The sequence below is a fragment of the Balaenoptera musculus genome, chromosome 11, assembly GCF_009873245.2.
Source record: "Balaenoptera musculus isolate JJ_BM4_2016_0621 chromosome 11, mBalMus1.pri.v3, whole genome shotgun sequence".
Classification (NCBI taxonomy): Eukaryota; Metazoa; Chordata; class Mammalia; order Artiodactyla; family Balaenopteridae; genus Balaenoptera; species Balaenoptera musculus.
In genome coordinates this window covers 1,709,567-1,727,904 of record NC_045795.1, presented here as the reverse complement: position 1 = coordinate 1,727,904, position 18,338 = coordinate 1,709,567, and positions in this window count along the sequence as shown.

Here is an 18,338-nt window from a genome sequence, read left to right as displayed (position 1 = left end):
CCTGGCAGGTTCCTCCACCTCCCTCACGTCTCCTTATCCGACTTTACACTCAGCTCCCCGGACAGCCAGCCCTGTGTGTGCTCTCCCGACGTCAGCCCCTGCCTTTAGCCAGCTTCACCCAGAGCCCCCAGCAGGTTGTGCTGTGACTCAGCCGCTTATGGTCAGGGCTGGCCAGAGGGTAGGCGAGGGCAGCTCCGGAGAGGGGCTTGTGTCGTCTTACAAGGAAGAGGCCCCTTCGCTGTTTTCAAGGGGAAGGTGCAGTGGCCTCAAAGCGGGAGGGGCCACCTCTGGCAGCCCGGGGGTTCAAAAGAATCTGGGGTTTAAGATTCCCAAGTGCATCCCCGAAACGTCCTCACCTTGCGACTGAGGATGGCGTCCTTTCCCTAGCAGGTCCCTGCTCCCGGCTTAGCAGGCTGCCCCAGTGAGAGCCCAGCTTCCTCTGGTTCGTCTCTGTTCAATCCCGAGCCAGGCACTCACCGCCCCTGCTCCTCAGCTGCAGGACACCAGAGTCTCTTTACCTTTTGCCAACAATCACTTTAGGGTCTTGTACCCGGCCTTTAACTGCTGAGTGATCCCTTTCAGTCTTTCCAAAGACTCTACGGCGTGTAGCGATAGCCTGATTGCATTGTCATTATACTTTATTTCTCCCAAGTTTATCAAACACTTGACATACTGAGCCTTCCTTCTACGCCTGTGACATCCAGTCACCGCCAGCGTAAGAGTCACCGCCACCAGCCTGTCCCGGACACCGTCAGCGCTCCACCACGACTGCCAGTGGCTGGGGGCAGGCAGCACTGCGCCCACGGAGCACGTGGTCAGGCAGACACCTGCCGGGACCAAAGGCTGCCGATTAACCTCCCCAGGAAGCGGACTCTGAGATGAAGATCAGCATGAAGTGCTCTCAGGAGTAACAGCCGAAGGGAGAGGAGGCAGCATGGGGCCGAGGGAGATGGTCCCAGCCTGCCCCACACGGAGCCCCACGTCTTACACAGCGGGCCCAAGTTGGGGTCAGGGGTCAAGCCTCCGTACTGCACATCACCCAGTTATTTGGATGCAGGCCGTCCCCAGGAAGAGGGCAGGAAACGGTGAGGTAGCCGGCTTCGGCCAAGAGCGGTTCCTGGAGGGGGGCTGGGAGCTGAGCTGTCAGCCAGGGGTGCTGACAGTCAGCATCTGGATAGAGCAGCCCGGCATCTACCATTGCAGCGTGCGTCAGTTTTCACAAATGCAGAGGGACCGACTATTTATAGACTATTCTTATACTAACATATTACTCCTACCTTATAGTAGAGTTAATATAATTAGCTATACCTATAGTTAATATAATTAACATTAATTAGTAATAGACTATAGTTAATATAATTAACATTAATTAGTAATAGACTATTAATATATAGCTAATATAATATCCTTATATTAATATATACTATTCTTGGATTATTGTGATAAATATATCATGATATGGCATATCACATTGGTTTTTATTAATATGCATTTAATGATTAAGAACCAGACATCTCCGGGGACTTCCCTGGCGGTCTAGGGGTGAAGATTCCATGCTTCCACTACAGGGAGCACGGGTTTAATCCCTGGTCAGGGAACTAAGATCCCACATGCTGTGTGGCCCGGCCAGAAAAAAAAAAAAGAAAGAAAAAGAAGAAGAACCAGATGCCTCCAAGATCTTAGGATCACGGACATACTTGAATTGGAGGTAGAGTGATTGCAGCTGCATTGAACCTTGGCAGAGTCAGAAGGAGCATCAGAAATGATCCCCAGTTTCCATGAAGTTGGGGACTGGCTTCTGGCAGGAGAACGTCTGGTTCTCTTCCCTCAGGCTAGGCCTGGGCCAAGCAGTCAGTGAGAACTCACTTTTGCACATTTTCAGACGCCCTTGTTGGCTCCGACCTTGGCAGCACAGGGCTGAACTGTGGCAATAAATGTCTGGAAAGTTACCAAGCACATATCCTGAGACCCAGGGAAAGGCAGCCCTTCCTGGTCACAGCAACAACCGGAGACCAGTTCCGACCCAGTTGTTTCTCAGCGTGGGGGGCAGTGAAGCAGAGCATCTGAAAGGCACCGCTATTTGCCTCTCCAAGGTGCTGTCTGTGTGTGGAGGGGACTAGAGTCTTGCTTTGAGTTGGTCTAATTTTGGGTTTTTTGCAGATTTGCCATCTCAGTTACGCGTTGCTTAGATGAATTGTAAGGTTGGGCTCTGTTCCCTTGCTCTCTGGCTGAAAGATGGACAGAGGGGCCCAAAGCTAGCCCCAAAGTAATGTTAGATAAAGAGCAGATAATAGGCCTTCTGATAACCAAGACTTGGCTCTTTAGTTTCTGGGCTTTGTTCTCCAGGACAAGGGAAAGACTGTTTTATTTTAGTCCCATAGATGTCCCTACGTCTCAAACCCATCTAATATAAGTAGAACGTTTGAAACGTTTAACACTGGGACACATTCTCAGATTATTTAAAGCATCAGCAATGGCACACTTTCCCCCCAGTGTGGCTACAGCACATTTCTCCCTCTGATGTTTGTTTTTGCCCAGTGGATGAGGCAGTGGCCCCAGCCATGACCGAGTTCTCATTGTAGTGACAGCAAACGTGACTTTGAAATGTGGCATCTGTAAAGGCAGGCCTACCCTGGGACAACCATTTCTGTTTCTTCCTTATATCTTTGGTTAACTGACTCAGTTTACCTGGGAATTTGCACAAATCGCACAGGCCAGGATGCAAACATCCCACCTCCATCTCCCACCAACCCCGATCTATGTAGTACTGAAAACAAAACAGAGTTTAGCTAAGAAACAGACTGCTACAATATTGAGAGGCTAATTATTCCAGCGTTCTTGATTTTGTTTTGTTTTGTGGTTGTTTCCGTTTTAGTGGAAGGCCCTCTCCCTTGAAGGATCCTTTTCTTCTGCTGGTCTGGTCAAAGCCAAAATAGCACTGGTCTTTATACCCCAAATGTGCCTTTCTATTTTTCACCCCCCTGTGGTGCTAAGGATGTTGCCTGATGACAAGGGCTCAGGTGTGCTGATGGTCCCAAGTGGGAGAGTAGGAGGGAGGGGCCATGATTAGTGCAGACACTGCTGAGAATTGGGTAATTTTGCAGCCATGCCCAGATTCTATACAAAGGTGCATTTTTAGAGATAGGAAAACAAATGAATAAACCTGAAGAGATAAGATCAGTGCCCTGGGGCTGGATTGAAGCAACAATGGGATGGGTAGGAAGTCTGCCTCTGGGGGGTCCCAGGCCTGGAAACCAGGGAGGGATCGGAGGGCTGGGGCCTGTCTCTTCATTCTGTTTTGAGGCAAGATGTGATAAAGGCCTCTTTCATTATTTTGGTTCACTTTGCCTGTCCTCAATTGCCTTCTATTGGATTCTCCTTCAATTTTACCTGGAGTTCAGTTTTGTTTGACAAGAAATAGTGCTAGAATTAAAACTCTGACATGGAAGAGTTGTCTCTCTTTTGTTCCTGGATCAGATAAAACCATAACACGGCCATCACCAGGGGCTACTGTTTGGGACCTTTTCTGCCTCTTTCCTTTCTTCACCTTCTCCTCACACGTTGCCTGAAATCCTGAATCCAGAAGCTGTCATGTCCTTATCAGTTGTTCTTTGCCTATTTTATAAATTCCCCAAAGTCAGAGCACGTTATCCTAGCCTTCCTTTGGGTGACATTGGATTAAATAACTGTGCTCGTTGGAAGCTCCCTCACTGCCTCTCCTGGTTGGCAGCCTGGCCTCTTTTCTCGAGGCCCATGTTTCATCACTACAGATGATGGGGGCCCCAGGCCTCCACCCACCCTGCACACTGACAGACAGGAATTTTGTCCATCCACCATCTACTCAGCCCCTGGCACGACTCCAACAACGTCGTGTGTGTGCGCGTGTGTGTGTGCGTGCGTGTGCGTGTGTGTGAGCACCACGGGGCAGAACATAATACAAAGATGACGTTGTCTTTGCCCTTCGAGAACTTACAAGTTAGTAGGGGTCGACAAGATGGCCACATGAAAACAAACGAGCAAACAGGGGAAAGCGGAAATGAGAGAGTAGGAAGAAGGATAGCAGTGACAACAAGAATTGTTGACTGATTATTAATTAATTGCCAGACATTGTACTAAGCACACTGAGTGCAATATCCTTTTAATTCTCCCCTCACCCTTGTAAGTTAGGTACAGTTATCAGTCGCATCTTACAGAAAGGACAGCAAAGGCTCTGAAATGTTAAGCAACTCAGCCGGAATTGCATGGCTCCCACTTATAGGTGTCGTGTGGCTCTGGGGCCCGAGCTGGGAGCCGCTGCTCCGTTGTCCTTGCTGTGGGTCCAGTAGAACCCCAGGGCAGGGACGGGTCAGGAAGCCCCACAGGTAGAGGCTGCATGGCTGAGCTGGGCTCTGACAGTTACTGTGAGTTCAGAAGGCAAAGGAAGGACGTCTCGTAGGGCAGGTGGGAGGAGGGGTGAGCGCCTTAGGAACAGGGACAGCAAATCCAGGAAAGGTCGGGTCGGGGGCCTGGGCCCAGGGGGAGGTGCGGGACGTGGGCTCCACGTGGGCTGGGTGGGTTCCGAGCCCGAGGCCTGGGGCAGGTGTCCTGGCCGGGCCGGAGCCTGCGGGATGAAGCAGTGGGAAATACCCCGGTTTACTCCGATGTTTGGTTTAGTTCTCCTTTTGGAGATTCCTCTTCTTACGGGGTCACTTTAGTTTTGTTCATTTTCGTGAACAATGACTTTGAAATCCTGACTCAGAGCAAGAGACAGCCAGAGACGGCCGTGAAGAAGGGAAAATCAGAGGTTTCCCCCGAGGCCCCGCTCTGGTGTCTGAAGGGTGGCTTTACTGACAGAATGGGAAGAGGAGCCAGGGTGAGGGAGGGTGACCTCAGTTTTGGACCCTTTGGATCTGAGATGGCATCAGGAAAGTCCAGCAGAGTTGCCCAGCCGGCCGCCGGGGTACAAGGTCACGGCTGAGGAGACGGACGTGTTATTTTCTTTCTCCTCATTTCCAAGAAGTTCCACGCTCTCACTCCCACACCTTGGTTTGTTTTTTTTTTTTCCTGTTAAAAATGGCTACCAGATTTTCCCAGAACCATCCAGGTCCTTCCAGAATCCCAGCCCCCTTCTAGCTCTGCCTATGCAGGCCTGTCTCCTCCGAGGGCTGGTAACCCTGTCCTCCGGGGAAAACGCCGCTGGGCCCTGCCGAAACGTCTCTCCTTGGCGGCCACAGACGGCGGCACTGTTGGCCCGGAGGGAAGCTGACTCAGCCAGGCCTGTAGGGATGCACCGTCCCTCCCGTGGCTGCCAAAATCCCAGCAGACATAGACGGTGACCGTTTCTGCCCGCAGATAACCTTGCGTGTGGCTGGCAGCTGATCGGGCCGTGGGTCCCGTCAGGCCCGCTGAACTCACGCCGAAAGCACGGCCTCTGTGAGCTGGCCCGAGCCTGGGCGTGTCCCCGAGGCTGTGGGAGCCGTGGTCACACTGTCGCAGACACCCCGTCCCCTCAGCAAGACTGCCAAGGCCTGGAGGACTCTGTGAAAGGCCTCAGCCCCTGCTCAGAGCCCTCTTCTGAGCAGGGGCTAGAGGAGCACGCGGTTTACGGGGCGACCTGGAGGTGGAGATGAGGGAGACTCCCCGCAAACCAGGCTGGGAGGGGCCGCTGGGGGCCCAGAGGTGGCCGCCCGGCCTGTGGGTTCCTCCAGACACAGGGACAACGGGCACCCGGGCTGAGGCACCCCAGAGGCTGGCTCCCCCCGTCTTCTCGTTTCAAAGGTAAAACTCCGAAGCCCAGGTAGGTCTGGTAACTTGTTCAAGTAGGAGGACAAGTGAGGATTTTGGCCCAAGTCTCTGGAAGCCCCTGGCAAATTCTTTTCCAAAGATTCAGGAAGTGCGGTGGATGCTGTCAGATGCTGGGGCTGCTTCCTGAGAATGGAGCTCCAGTGCTGGGGGGCTCAGAGGAGCCTCAGACCCCTCCCGGCCAGGTGTTTGCGAACCCTGAGCAGGCCCCATTTCTCTAAACTGCTGAAGGGCAGGATGTCAGGCTCCAGGCAGTGGCTGCGGCTCCCCCAAAAAGAAGTGCCTCATCCACAGGCTGCTCCCTGGGTACTTTCATCTCATCTACGATGGGAAAGGACCCGAATTTATAGGGTAAAAAAAGAGAGCAATTCAAATGTCAGCAGATTTCTCATCAGAAACCATGGAGGCCAGAAAGAGGTGGCACAACATGTTTTAAGTGATTAATTTAAAACTGTTAGCCCAGAATTGTACATCAAGTGAAAATATCCTTCAAGTACTAAGGGGAAATTAAGATATTCACAGATGAAGGAAAATGAAGATAATTTTCCAGCACCAGACTTACTCTAAAAGAATAGCTAAAGGAGGTTCTCTAAAAAGTAAGAAAATAGAAAAGGACTCTTGAAACATCAGGAAGGAAGAAAGAGCAAGAGAAAGAGTGAAATATGGATAAATACATTTTCCTTGTCCTCTTGAATTTTCTAAATTATGTTTGATGATTGATGTGATTTTAAAATTGCCACTAAGATCAAGAACAAGGCAAGAATGTCTTCTCTCTCAACTCTCAGAAAACACAGTGCTGGAACTTCTAGTGAGAGCAATACGGCAAGAAGATGAAAAAAAAAAGGCACACAGATCAAAGAAGAAAAAATAAAACTGTCTTTATTTGTAGATAATACGATGCTCTATGTTGCAAGTCCCAAGGAACCTTCAAAAACTCCTAAACTAATAATACTAATAAGCTAACAAACTAATAAGAAAGTTCAGCAACATCACAGCGTATAAGACCAACATACAATAATCAGCTGTATTTCTCTATACTAGCAATGAACATGTGGGCACCAAAATTAAAGATAAAATTCCATTTTTAATTGCTAAATTAAGAAGTTCTTCAGTGTAAATATAACAAAAACATGTATAGGACTTGTATGCTGAAAACTACAAAATGATAACTAAAGAAATCAAAAAAGAGCTAATAATTGGAGAGACATACCATGTTCATGAAGTAGAAGATCCAACAAAGTAAAGAAGTCAGTTCTCCTCAAATTGATGTACAAATTGTAGTAGACTGAATGAAGTTCTCAAAGATCTAGTTCTTCATTCTTGGACCTGTGAATGTTACCTAATATACAAAAGGGAATTTTGCAAATGTGATTTAACTGAGGATATTGAGATTGGGAGATTATCCTGGATTATTCTGTGGGCCTTAAATGTCATCACAAATGTCCTTATAAGACATAACCAGAGTGATACTTGACACAGGTGGGGAAGTAGGAGATATGATGATGGAAACAAGAAGTGGGATGATGTGCTCTGAGGAGGGAGAAGGGCATCACAGCCGCCAGAAGCTGAAACAGGCAAGGAGCAGATGCTCCCTATATAGCTGCCAAAAGAAACCAGCCCTGTCAACATCTTGACTTCAGCCTCACGACACTGATTTCAGACTCTGTCCACCAGAACTTTTAGAGAATAAATTCATGTTGCTTTTGCTTTAAGCCACTAGGTTTATGGTGGCTTGTTACAGCAGCAAGAGAAAACTAATACACAGATTTAATGAAATTCCTACCAAAATCCCAGCAAGATTTCTTTTAGATATAGATGAGCTTATTCTAAGTTTATATGAAAAGGCAAAGAAAATAGAATAGGTAAAAACAATTTTAAAAAGAAAAATAAAGTGGAAGAAATTAATCTACTTGATTTCAAGATTCCTTATATAAGCTACAGTAATCAAGACTGTGTGATATTAGGGAATTGACAGGCATATAAATCAATGTAACTGAATAGAGAACATAGAAATTGATCTGCACAATTGATCCAAACAAATATACCCAACTGATTTTTGAAAAAGGTGCAAAGGCAATTCAGTGGAAGGACAGCCTTACAAGAAATAGTGCTGGAGCGAGAGGACAACCATAGGCAAAGAAAAAGTGAACCCTGACCTAACCCTCACACCTTATACAAAGTTAACTCAAAATAGATCATGGACTTAAACGTAAAATTATAAAACTTTTAGAAAAAAACATAGGAGAAAATCTTGAGGAACTAGGGCTAGGCAGAGTTCTTAGGCTTGTTGCCAAAAGCATGATCCATAAAGGAAAAAAAATGATAAACTGGACTTCATCAGAACTAAAAGCTTTTACTATGTGAAAAGAATGAAAAGACAAGCTACAGCCTGGGAGAAAACATTTGAAAACCACATATCTGACAAAGAACTCGTACCTATAAAAGACTCTCAAAACTCAACAGTAACCAAAATACACAATCCAATTAGAAAGTGGACAAAGGTCGCAAACAAACATTTCATTGAAAAGTATATAGATGGCAAATAAGCTCATGAAAAGAAATGTAATATCATTAGCCATTAGAGAAATGCTAATTAAAACCACAATGAGACATCAACACTCATCTATCAGAATAACTAAAATAAAAAATTATGCTACCACTAAATGTTGGTGAGAATGCTGAGAAGCTGGATCACTGATACGATACTGGTGGGAATGTAAAATGGTACGGACACTCTGGAAAACACCTTGGCAATTCTTAAAAAAAACTAAACATGCAACTACCATACAACCCAGCAATGGCACTCCTGGGCATTTATCCCGGAGAAATGAAAACTTATATTTACACACACAAAAAAACCTGTACGTGAAATGCTCACATCGTTTTATTTATAATAACCCCCAAAGTGAAAACAACCTCCATGTCCTTGAATGGGTAAATGGTTAAATAAATTGTGGTGCGTCCATGCCATGAAACACTACTTAGCAATTTAAAAAAAACAACACAACTATAAATACGTGCAATAACCTGAATGAATCTCCAGAAAATTACAGTGAGTAAAAAAAGTCCAATCTCAAAATGTTAATACTATATGATTGTATTTATATAAAATTCTGGCAATGACAAAGATATAGAAATGGAGAACAGATTAGCAGTTGCCAGGAGGCAAGAAGGGTGGGGGAAGAGAAGTGGGTGTGGCTATAAAAGGGCAATACAAAGGATCCTTGTGGTGACAGAGATGTTCTATATCTGACACTATTGATATCAACATGCTGGTTGTGATAAAACTTCCAGAAAAAAAGTAGGAGAAAATCTATGTGACATGAAACTGTGAGCTTTCAGATACAAAACTAAAGTGTGGTCTGTGAAGGAAAGAAATTGGTAAGTTTGACTTTATTAAAATTTAAATCTTCTTCTCTGTAAGAGGCACTCTTGAGAATAAAAAGACAAGCCACTACCAGGGAGAAGATATATGCAAAACATACATCTGATAAAGGACTTGTATCCAAAATATACAAAGAACTGTTAAAACTCAACAATATAAAACAAGCAACTCAATTTAAAATGGGCAAAAGATCTGAAGAGACACTTTACCAAAGATGATACGAAGATGGCAAATAAGCATATGACTATATGCTCAACACCATTTGTCATTAGGGAAATACAAATTAAAACAACAATGAGGGACTTCCCTGTTTGTCCAGTGGTTGAAAATCTGTCTTGCAATGCAGGGTACGCAGGTTTGATCCCTGGTCAGGGAACTAAGATCCCACGTGCTGTGGGGCAACTAAGCCCACGTGCTGCAACTAGAGAGAAGCCCACACACTGCAACAAAGAACCTGTGCGCTGCAACTAAGACCTGACACAGCCAAAAAATAAATAAATAAATATATCAAAAAAAGAAATACTATTAAAACAAAACAAAAGAACAACGAGATACCACTTTGTACTATAGGAGTGACTAAAATCTAAAAATTAACCATAGTAACTGCTGGTGAGGATGCAGAGCAAAAGAAATTATCATTCATTGCTGGGAGGAATGGAAAATGGTACAGGTACTTTGGAAGACAGTTTGGTAGTTTCTTACAACAGTCTTACCATATGATCCAGTAGTTCTACTCCTAGGTATTTATCCAATTGATTTGAAAACTTATGCCCACACTGAAACCTGAACATGAATGATTATAGGAGTTTTATTCACAAGTGTCCCAAACTGGAAAGAACCAAGATGTCCTTCAGCAGTTTAATGGATATAAAAATACCTACGGTGTATCCATACAATGAAATACTCTTCAGTGATAAAAATGAATGAGCTATCAAGCAAAAAAAGACATGGAAGAACCATAAATGCATATTTCTAAGCAAAAGAAGCCAGTCATAAGAGGCAATATACTGTATGATTCCATTATATGACATTCTGGAAAAGATAAACTATAGAGATAATAAGCAGATTAGTGGTTTGGGGTGGGGAGAGGTTGAATAAGTGAGACGGGGAGTTTTTTAGAGTGGAGAAACTATTCTGGTAGATAATGACTATGCCTTTGTCCAAAGTTAAAGAATTTTACAGCCGAAAGAGTGAACCCTAATGTATGTAAATTTTAAAAAACATTTAATAGGTTAGGGAGTAGGATGGAATGCAGACTTTGGCAAGAGCATCTAACTGTATTACAAAGTTATGAAACACCTCACAGAGGGAGATGGGGGAAGGTTCTGACCTAAGCAACTTTGAAAATGAATGGAGTACTCAAGACTAAAGGCAGAAGGACCTGCAGTTAGCACCGTCCTCTAGTTGAGGAAGTTGTTTCCAATGAAGTTACAGGTGAACAATTCTGAAACCTCCATATATGTGTCTGGAATTGAACAAATAAGAAAATGGATGAGAGGTGGTAGGAGCCAGGTTTCTTACTACTGGAGCGGGAAGTTGTGGACACGCAAGGGGAAGAGGCTAGAATGATGTATGCAGTGATAGATTAGAGCTGGATACGTCAGTATGAACCCGCATTTTGCTTAACATAAATACAGATGGATGTATGTATACAGAAATATTTAAAGATACCTATAAATACATAGGTTAGTACACACATATATTTCCATGCTCTGATAGCTGAGAGGGCTTGGAAGCAATGACACCCCAGAAGAAATGAGCACACTTAGTATCCAGGCCTTGGTTTCTAAGATCTTCATTAGAAGATCTTCTTCAACAAAATGAACCAGTGCTCCTTGGAGAAATGGCTGATTCTAGGACTGGGACAGGAAACATAAAAGATGACCCTGGAGCATCTTGTAGGGCCAGAAAGTAACAAAGTGCCCAAAAATAAAATCCCCAGTGATGGGAATATGTCAAAGGGACATAGGAGCCAAGTGAAAGGATTCCCAACGGCCAAATCTGGAACAATCTGAGCAAAAAAATAAACGAAGTAGTACTGAATTAGAACCTAAAGTGCAAGATAAATATCCATGAGTCCATACTGATATAGATACATGATTGAATAAATAAATAAATGGAGGAGAAGAGACTAATCTCTCATGCAGAGGAATTCCAAATAATAGATACTCTGATCTCAAGGAGGTGTGCGTAGCCCCTCACGCCCTAAGCAGGCTGTGCATAGCGACTGCCTTCCAAAGAGTACTGGTTGAAAGGGGAAAAAATAGAACAACTTTGCAGGAGAGAAACCTGAAAAGCACTACAAGTCAACATCACTGTGATAGGTCATGTTGATGATATGCACCCTGGACACAGTATGTAAGAATGGCACTTTCCTTCCATGGTCTTCCTCCCCCAAACACTGGAATTACCCCAGTCTAACCAGGAGAAGAATGTCAGACAGATTCCAACCCAAAGGACTGTCTTGAAAATATAAAGAAAACACCTGGCCAGTACTCCTCTGAACAGTCAAGGTCATCCAAAACAAGGAAAGTTGAGACATTGTCACCGTCAAGAAGGGGTTTCAGAGACATTATGACTCAATGTAATGTGTTATCTGGATGAGATCCTGGAACAGAAAAGGGGCATTAGGTAAAAGTTCAGGAAATCCAACTAAACTATGGGCTTCAATGAACAATAATGTATCAATGTTGGTTTATTAATTGTGACAAATGTACCATAGGAATGTGAGCTCTTAATATAGGGGAAACTGGAGGTCGACTTATGGGAACCCTCTGGACTTATGGGGAGACCCGTGAAAACATCCAAACAGAAAGAAAAGAAAATAAAGGGAGGTGAGGATTTCGATAGTCCACTCTCCCTCACCCACAAGGCCTAAGGACAGAGCAGGGCCGGCTCCCCTGTAGCTGCGGCAGGACCCCCGCTGGAGGAGGGATTCAGTAACTGCAGCCTTTAAGTGTCCGCCCGCCCTGTGTGAAACTAACACTCATTCAGCCAACTCTCCCTCAGAACTTTTCTGTCCATCTACATCTATTCCATAATAAAAATTTATTTAAAAATTAAAAGAAAAAAGTTAGTAAGCTATCCTTTCTGAAAAGGCTAATACTTATTTATACTAAAGTTGAGCCAATAAGATAGCTTTTAATGACAGATAATTATAAAGTTAATACTAAAGACATATCTTTTTATGCAAGTTAACAAATTACCTATCTATATATCTATCTTTTTTTTTTTTAACTTCTAATTTGAACCTGACCCCAAGTTCAGGCACTATGGATACAGAAGTGAGTAAGAAATTATCCCCGCCCTCAAGAAATGCAGATTTCCTTCACCTTGTGCCTGAATTTCTACAACTCTTGTTGTCCAGGTAAGGTGAAAATGATGCATGCTCTTCTTCTTTGCAAGGCCAGAGGCACACAGTATTCTGAGCCTGAAGTTTTGTGGACTTTTTGTTTTGCTTTTAAAATATTGGTTAGAATTCCAAAATTTTTCAACCTGTGTGGCAAGAGAGCAGAAACCTCAGTGACGTCATGGCATCACATATAACTTGGCCTTCAGCTCTCTGATAGACATCCTGAATCACATAAGGCTGTAGACAGTTTTCCATGGTTTCTAAAGAGACTTTTATTAACCTAGTGTGATTTTTACATTTCTATCAGTGTTCTATTTTTTCTATGTCATTGTGACCCTCCAGATTCAGTGTAGCAAGCCAGGCCCATGCCTATCACATTTTCACATCATGTAGTAGAAGGGTTTTAAAACCCTCTCCTGTGTCAGAACTCCTCAGGGGCCAAGGGAAAGGCTTAAATTTACTGGTCACTGGAGTCAGAATTTGTTTGAACAGTGCCTCTAGTTTTTCAGGAAAGGAAGGGAAGGGAAGGAGGGAAGGGAAGTGGGGAAGGGAAGGGAAAGGAAGGAGGGAAGGGAAAGGAAGGGAAGGAGGGAAGAAGGGAAGGGAAGGAAGGAAGGGAAGTGGGGAAGGGAAGGGAAAGGAAGGAGGGAAGGGAAAGGAAGGGAAGGAGGGAAGGGAAGGAGGGAAGAAGGGAAGGGAAGGGAAGGAGGGAAGGGAAGGAGGGAAGGGAAGGAGGGAAGGGAAGGGAAAGGAAGGAGGGAAGGGAAGGGAAGGGAAGGAGGGAAGGGAAGGGAAGGAGGGAAGAGAAGGGAAGGGAAGGAGGGAAGAGAAGGGAAGGGAAGGAGGGAAGAGAAGGGAAGGGAAGGAAGGAAGAGAAGGGAAGGGAAGGAGGGAAGAGAAGGGAAGGGAAGGAGGGAAGAGAAGGGAAGGGAAGGAGGGAAGAGAAGGGAAGGAAGGAGGGAAGAGAAGGGAAGGGAAGGAGGGAAGAGAAGGGAAGGGAAGGAGGGAAGGGAAGGGACGGGAAGGGAAGGAACCAGCATGGCTCTTAGAGTCCTGTGGCATCTCTCCCAACTCTGCCTTCAGTGATGTCATGTGGTAGCTGGAAATCGACCAGGTGGGAGCTTTCCACCATGGAAACTGGCAAGTTCTGCTAACTGGGGTCTCCACCCCCCCGCACTGCCCCCCAGCCCCCAAGAGCCAGCTGTTAGACATTTGCAGCACCCTGCTGCTGAGGGACCACAGCCAGCTCTCCTTGAGGAAAAGATTTCTGAACTTCACATGGTAATGGTCTCCATATCCTAAGGAGAATGAACTTTTTGAGGGGAAATAAGACTCTGTCATTTACTTGCTTAAGGCACTTTTCTTTGCTCTTAGGATAGAGACCTTAACGTGACCTTTAAGGCCCTGAAGGGTTTGGCCCCATCTGTCTCTCTCCTTGGATCTCATCTAGGGTGGGGTGCTTTTCCCAGGAACCTTGGTCTCCTTTCCATTCCTTAAAAGCGCCATGCTCCGGGCTTCCCTGGTGGCGCAGTGGTTGAGAATCTGCCTGCCAATGCAGGGGGCACGGGTTCGAGCCCTGGTCTGGGAAGATCCCACATGCCGCAGAGCAACTGGGCCCATGAGCCACAACTACTGGGCCTGCGCGTCTGGAGCCTGTGTTCCGCAACAAGAGAGGCCGCGATAGTGAGAGGCCCGCGCACTGTGATGAAGAGTGGCCCCCGCTCGCCGCAACTAGAGAAAGCTCTCGCACGGAAACGAAGACCCAACACAGCCATAAATAAATAAATAAATAAATAAAAATTAAAATGGATATTTCCAAAAAAAAAAAAAAAAGCGCCACGCTCCCCTCTGTAATGGGGTCTGTGCACACCCCATATCCTTACGTGTAGTTTTGCCAGGGATGGTCCCAGTTTAGCACTGACAATCCCGCATCCTGGGACCTCATCAAGACGCAGGTGAACGCTGCTCATGTGGAAAGGTTCTTCCTTCCGTTCATCTCGTTACTCTTGGGCAAAGCGGAGAGGCTTTCCCTGACTCCCTTGCCTAACCCATCCCCTCGCCCAGACAAGGCTAACCCCCCCGTTATGCTTTGCTAGCCCCAGTTAATAGTACAGCACTTACTGTGGATTTAATTGTAAACTCATTCCTGTGACTCTTTGATTCATACCTGTCTCCCCCACTACACAGTGATTTGCTTAGTGTTACAGCCCTAATTCGTGGCCCAGAGCTCAGCATCCAATAGGTACCCAAATATTTATTGAATAAATCAATGAATAAAAGAACTCCCCACCCAACGATCTTTCCATGGTGTGACAACACCCCTGTGGATTCGAACACAGAACAGCTTAAAGGTGGGAGAGGGGAGGACAGAACCAATGGCTCTCATTGGATAAAAAGGCAGAGGAACAGAGTTTTAAAGTGTTTTTTAAAGGTACGCAAGAGAGCTGGGAAAGCGTCAAAACCACATTTCTGTCCTCTTTACAATTTGTGCCTGTAGCAAGCCCTGAACCTGGCAGGTACAGCCCGTGTAGTTCAAGGTGTCAACATCTGACCATTGCATCTGAACACTCACACATATGCTTTCGTTTGGGGTAAGGCTACACTCCTATTTGAGGCTTATTTTGTAATGTTTGATCCACCGCAATATAATTGAAGTAGAAAAGCATCTCATTTTAGAACCGCAAGCCCATACTGAAGCACAACATCCTTTACACAGAAGGCCTGTGTGAGCAAGGGTCCCAGCTGGTTGCAACTGCGCTCCCAGCACCGCTCGAAGCCCCAGACACACGGCCACCCCCGGACGTCCAGGCAAGGACTCTGGGAGGTGTAACCCCATGCACTTGATCAGTTCACTGACAACAGTGATTAATTAACGCTGAAGTGGGAGCAGTAAACTCTCTCTGTTTGAGGCTTGTTCCTTCATTCATTTTCCATGTCCCCCAGTTAGGCAATGCCCATGGGTGGGAAGTGCTTTTGCTTTAAGGAATCAGTTAAAAATCAAAAGGCTCATTTTGCACGCTGCGAGGAAGAGCGCTCCTCCCCACCCTAACAGTTGCCTCATCCCCCCTATCACCGCACGCCTGCTGGAGTCACAGGACATGGTGCCAACTGGCAAGCATGGGGGTGCGTTTTTAACTCACGGGGGAGTGGAGCGAGGAAAACATTTTTGTAAGGCTCTTTCAAAGTTATTTGCAAGGGAAACAATTAAAAAAATGTGTGGCCGTTCTCTTGATGTTGAAGAAATGCTATATCCAGCATCCAACTCCAGTGGGCCAATTCTCTCCTGCAGGATTTATGGGGCCAATACTGCCCAGCAGACAGAAATCTACATGGAAACATGTTTCACGATAACAGAACTGTAATAAGAATAATACCCAAAATACCCAGACAGTTTTATAGCGCTCTGGTCATGGAATTCCACTTTCTCTTTGGAGCCCTCGGGGTGATAAATATGTCTGTGTACATCACCGCCAGAAGCTGCCTGGTGACCAGCTGTCAGGATGGCCCAGGCTGGGCCTTCCATCTTCTAAAATTAGCTGGGAATACCGTGTCTCCACAAGCACACATGTGTCACATCTCTAGATGGACACTTAGGTTTCTACTCAGAAATCCCTACTTCTTGTTCAGTGAATCTGAAGTTCACGAATAGTCCCCCCACCTATACCCACTGACAGGCCACAGGGTGAGTTCAGTCTTAAAGCACTGTCGCAGGAAGGTTTTATTCTGATTGTTCTTTGGGGTGGAGACCCTTTATAAACTCAGAGGGGGGTCTAGATGGACATCAATATTCTGACGTGTTGCTGTCTCTGACTTTTCTTCTTCGCGTTCTTATATTTCAGGAACCAGCATGGGACTCGCTGTGCTCACAAATCAGTGCCAGAAGAATCCTTGTCACAAAGAGATTCTCTGCAGTTCACAGCGGGGGCTGAGGAAGTACATGTCAAGCTATGTCTTAACTCTGAGTTGGTTCATCCGTGGGCCGTACCTGCTTCAGGACTGGCGTATCTGCACCACTCTCCACACAAGGCCTCCAGGACAACCAGCCAATCGCAGCACCATTCCTCTTGAGACTAAATACAACCTCAGAATCTTTCTCAACCCAGTGTCCCAGAGAGCAACCACCAATCCATTAAATGAGCTCAGCATTGAAAACTACTTGCCACTCCGTGGTCTATACATTTAGACTCTTAAACAAAACAGAACAAACTACTTCCTAAGACGACTGGCTTTTGGGGGAAAGAACTTTGTGTGATCCATTATTTAAAAATAACCCATTATTCACTTCTGATGCATTCCCACCATGTCTGTGTGTTCCCGCTGTACTTAACTGGGGCCATTAGTGTTACTCATACCGTCGTATGAAAGAGTGTCTGCCTTTTCTGCCAGGCGAGTCCCTTGAATTCGAGGGTACCAGGCTCCCTCCCTTACTCCCAACGTATGATGGGAATATTATTGATGCTGAGTAGACGCTCAGTGACTTGAAATGAAAGCATTGAGATGATTTACCCAACCATAGCCCTGCGTTTCTGGAAGGGAAGGAAGCTAAACGCTTTTGGGATTCCAGGCAGCACTTATGTCAGGGGACAAAACCAGGGATGGCGGAGTGCGAGGGCAGGGGCTAGGGCTTGCAAGCACTTTAGCTGCAATTAGAACCAAAACCAGTGCCTCAAAGCGCAGCTGCTAATTCAAGGTTTATCCAAACCCAGGGAATGCTTTGGTCAGCAAAACTGGACCCAAAATCATCTCCTGAGAACAAGCCGTCTCATAAGATTTCCGTTACCTGCTGCTTCCAGGCGGACTGAAAATACCTCCGGGCCGCCTTTCCAGCGGTGGTTTTGGCACTTCTTCTTCCAGATGGAGCCCACAAGGGCAGGAGTGCACAGAACTCAAATGTCCTGGGAGGAGAGTTGATTAAATGTTTTCAAACCTCAAAAAAGGAAAAAAAAAGAAAAAATCAGTTCAGGTAGAGTTCAAGTTTGGGGGTCAAGCTTCAGGGACCCCTGGGACTCTTTTGTAGGGAGGCCATTAACGTACTTCTTGAAATGGTACCCTGGAGGGCTTATCGGGGCAGCCGTCAGCTCGCAGCACCGCCCTCCTTTGTTTTGTGTGGTCCGCCTGTCACAAAGTGACCCAGAATCACGCTGCCCTCTTTCTGCTGCAGGAAAACGCGAGCCAAGTCACAGAGAGCGTCGCCTTCATCCAGAGGCAGAGGCCGACTTTCTCTTCCACTCCCCTCTGCTTTCCTCTTGAAATCAGAGCTTCAGATGGCTGACCCTGGCACGGATCTGCTTTTCCTGTGGAGATAGGATCGTTTCAAGCTGCTTTTCCACATGAAAACCTTTAGAGGCCCTTGATGACACTACCACCACCCGCCCGACGCTGACAGATGAAGCTGGAAAAAACAATCCAGTGTGTGTTTGAAAACCAAGGCATTCCAAGGTTTTTACCTCGTTTTGAGCCCTTTCCAGCTGTTATCCAGTGTGGCCAGCTTCTGCCATGGATGCTATTTTTCTGAATAGGAAATCAGGCTTCATTTTCCCTTGAGTGCCAGAATAATGCATGGAGAGGCGGCTGGGGACATGTGAAGTGCCATGCCACCAGGGCCCCTCCCTTTGGCCCCCGCCCCTTCTCTTTGCTTTTTGCTTTCCCCTTCTTTTTGCTTCTCTTCTGCGTTTTACTCTCTGCAAAGGGGCTACGGATTTTGATTACTTCTTCCAAAAGAAGTCTAACAACTTTACCGCCTGAGATGATGACATGATAACAACTGAAAAACACCAGGAGGACAACGCCCAAGCCAGTGCCCGGGTCCTGATGGGGAGG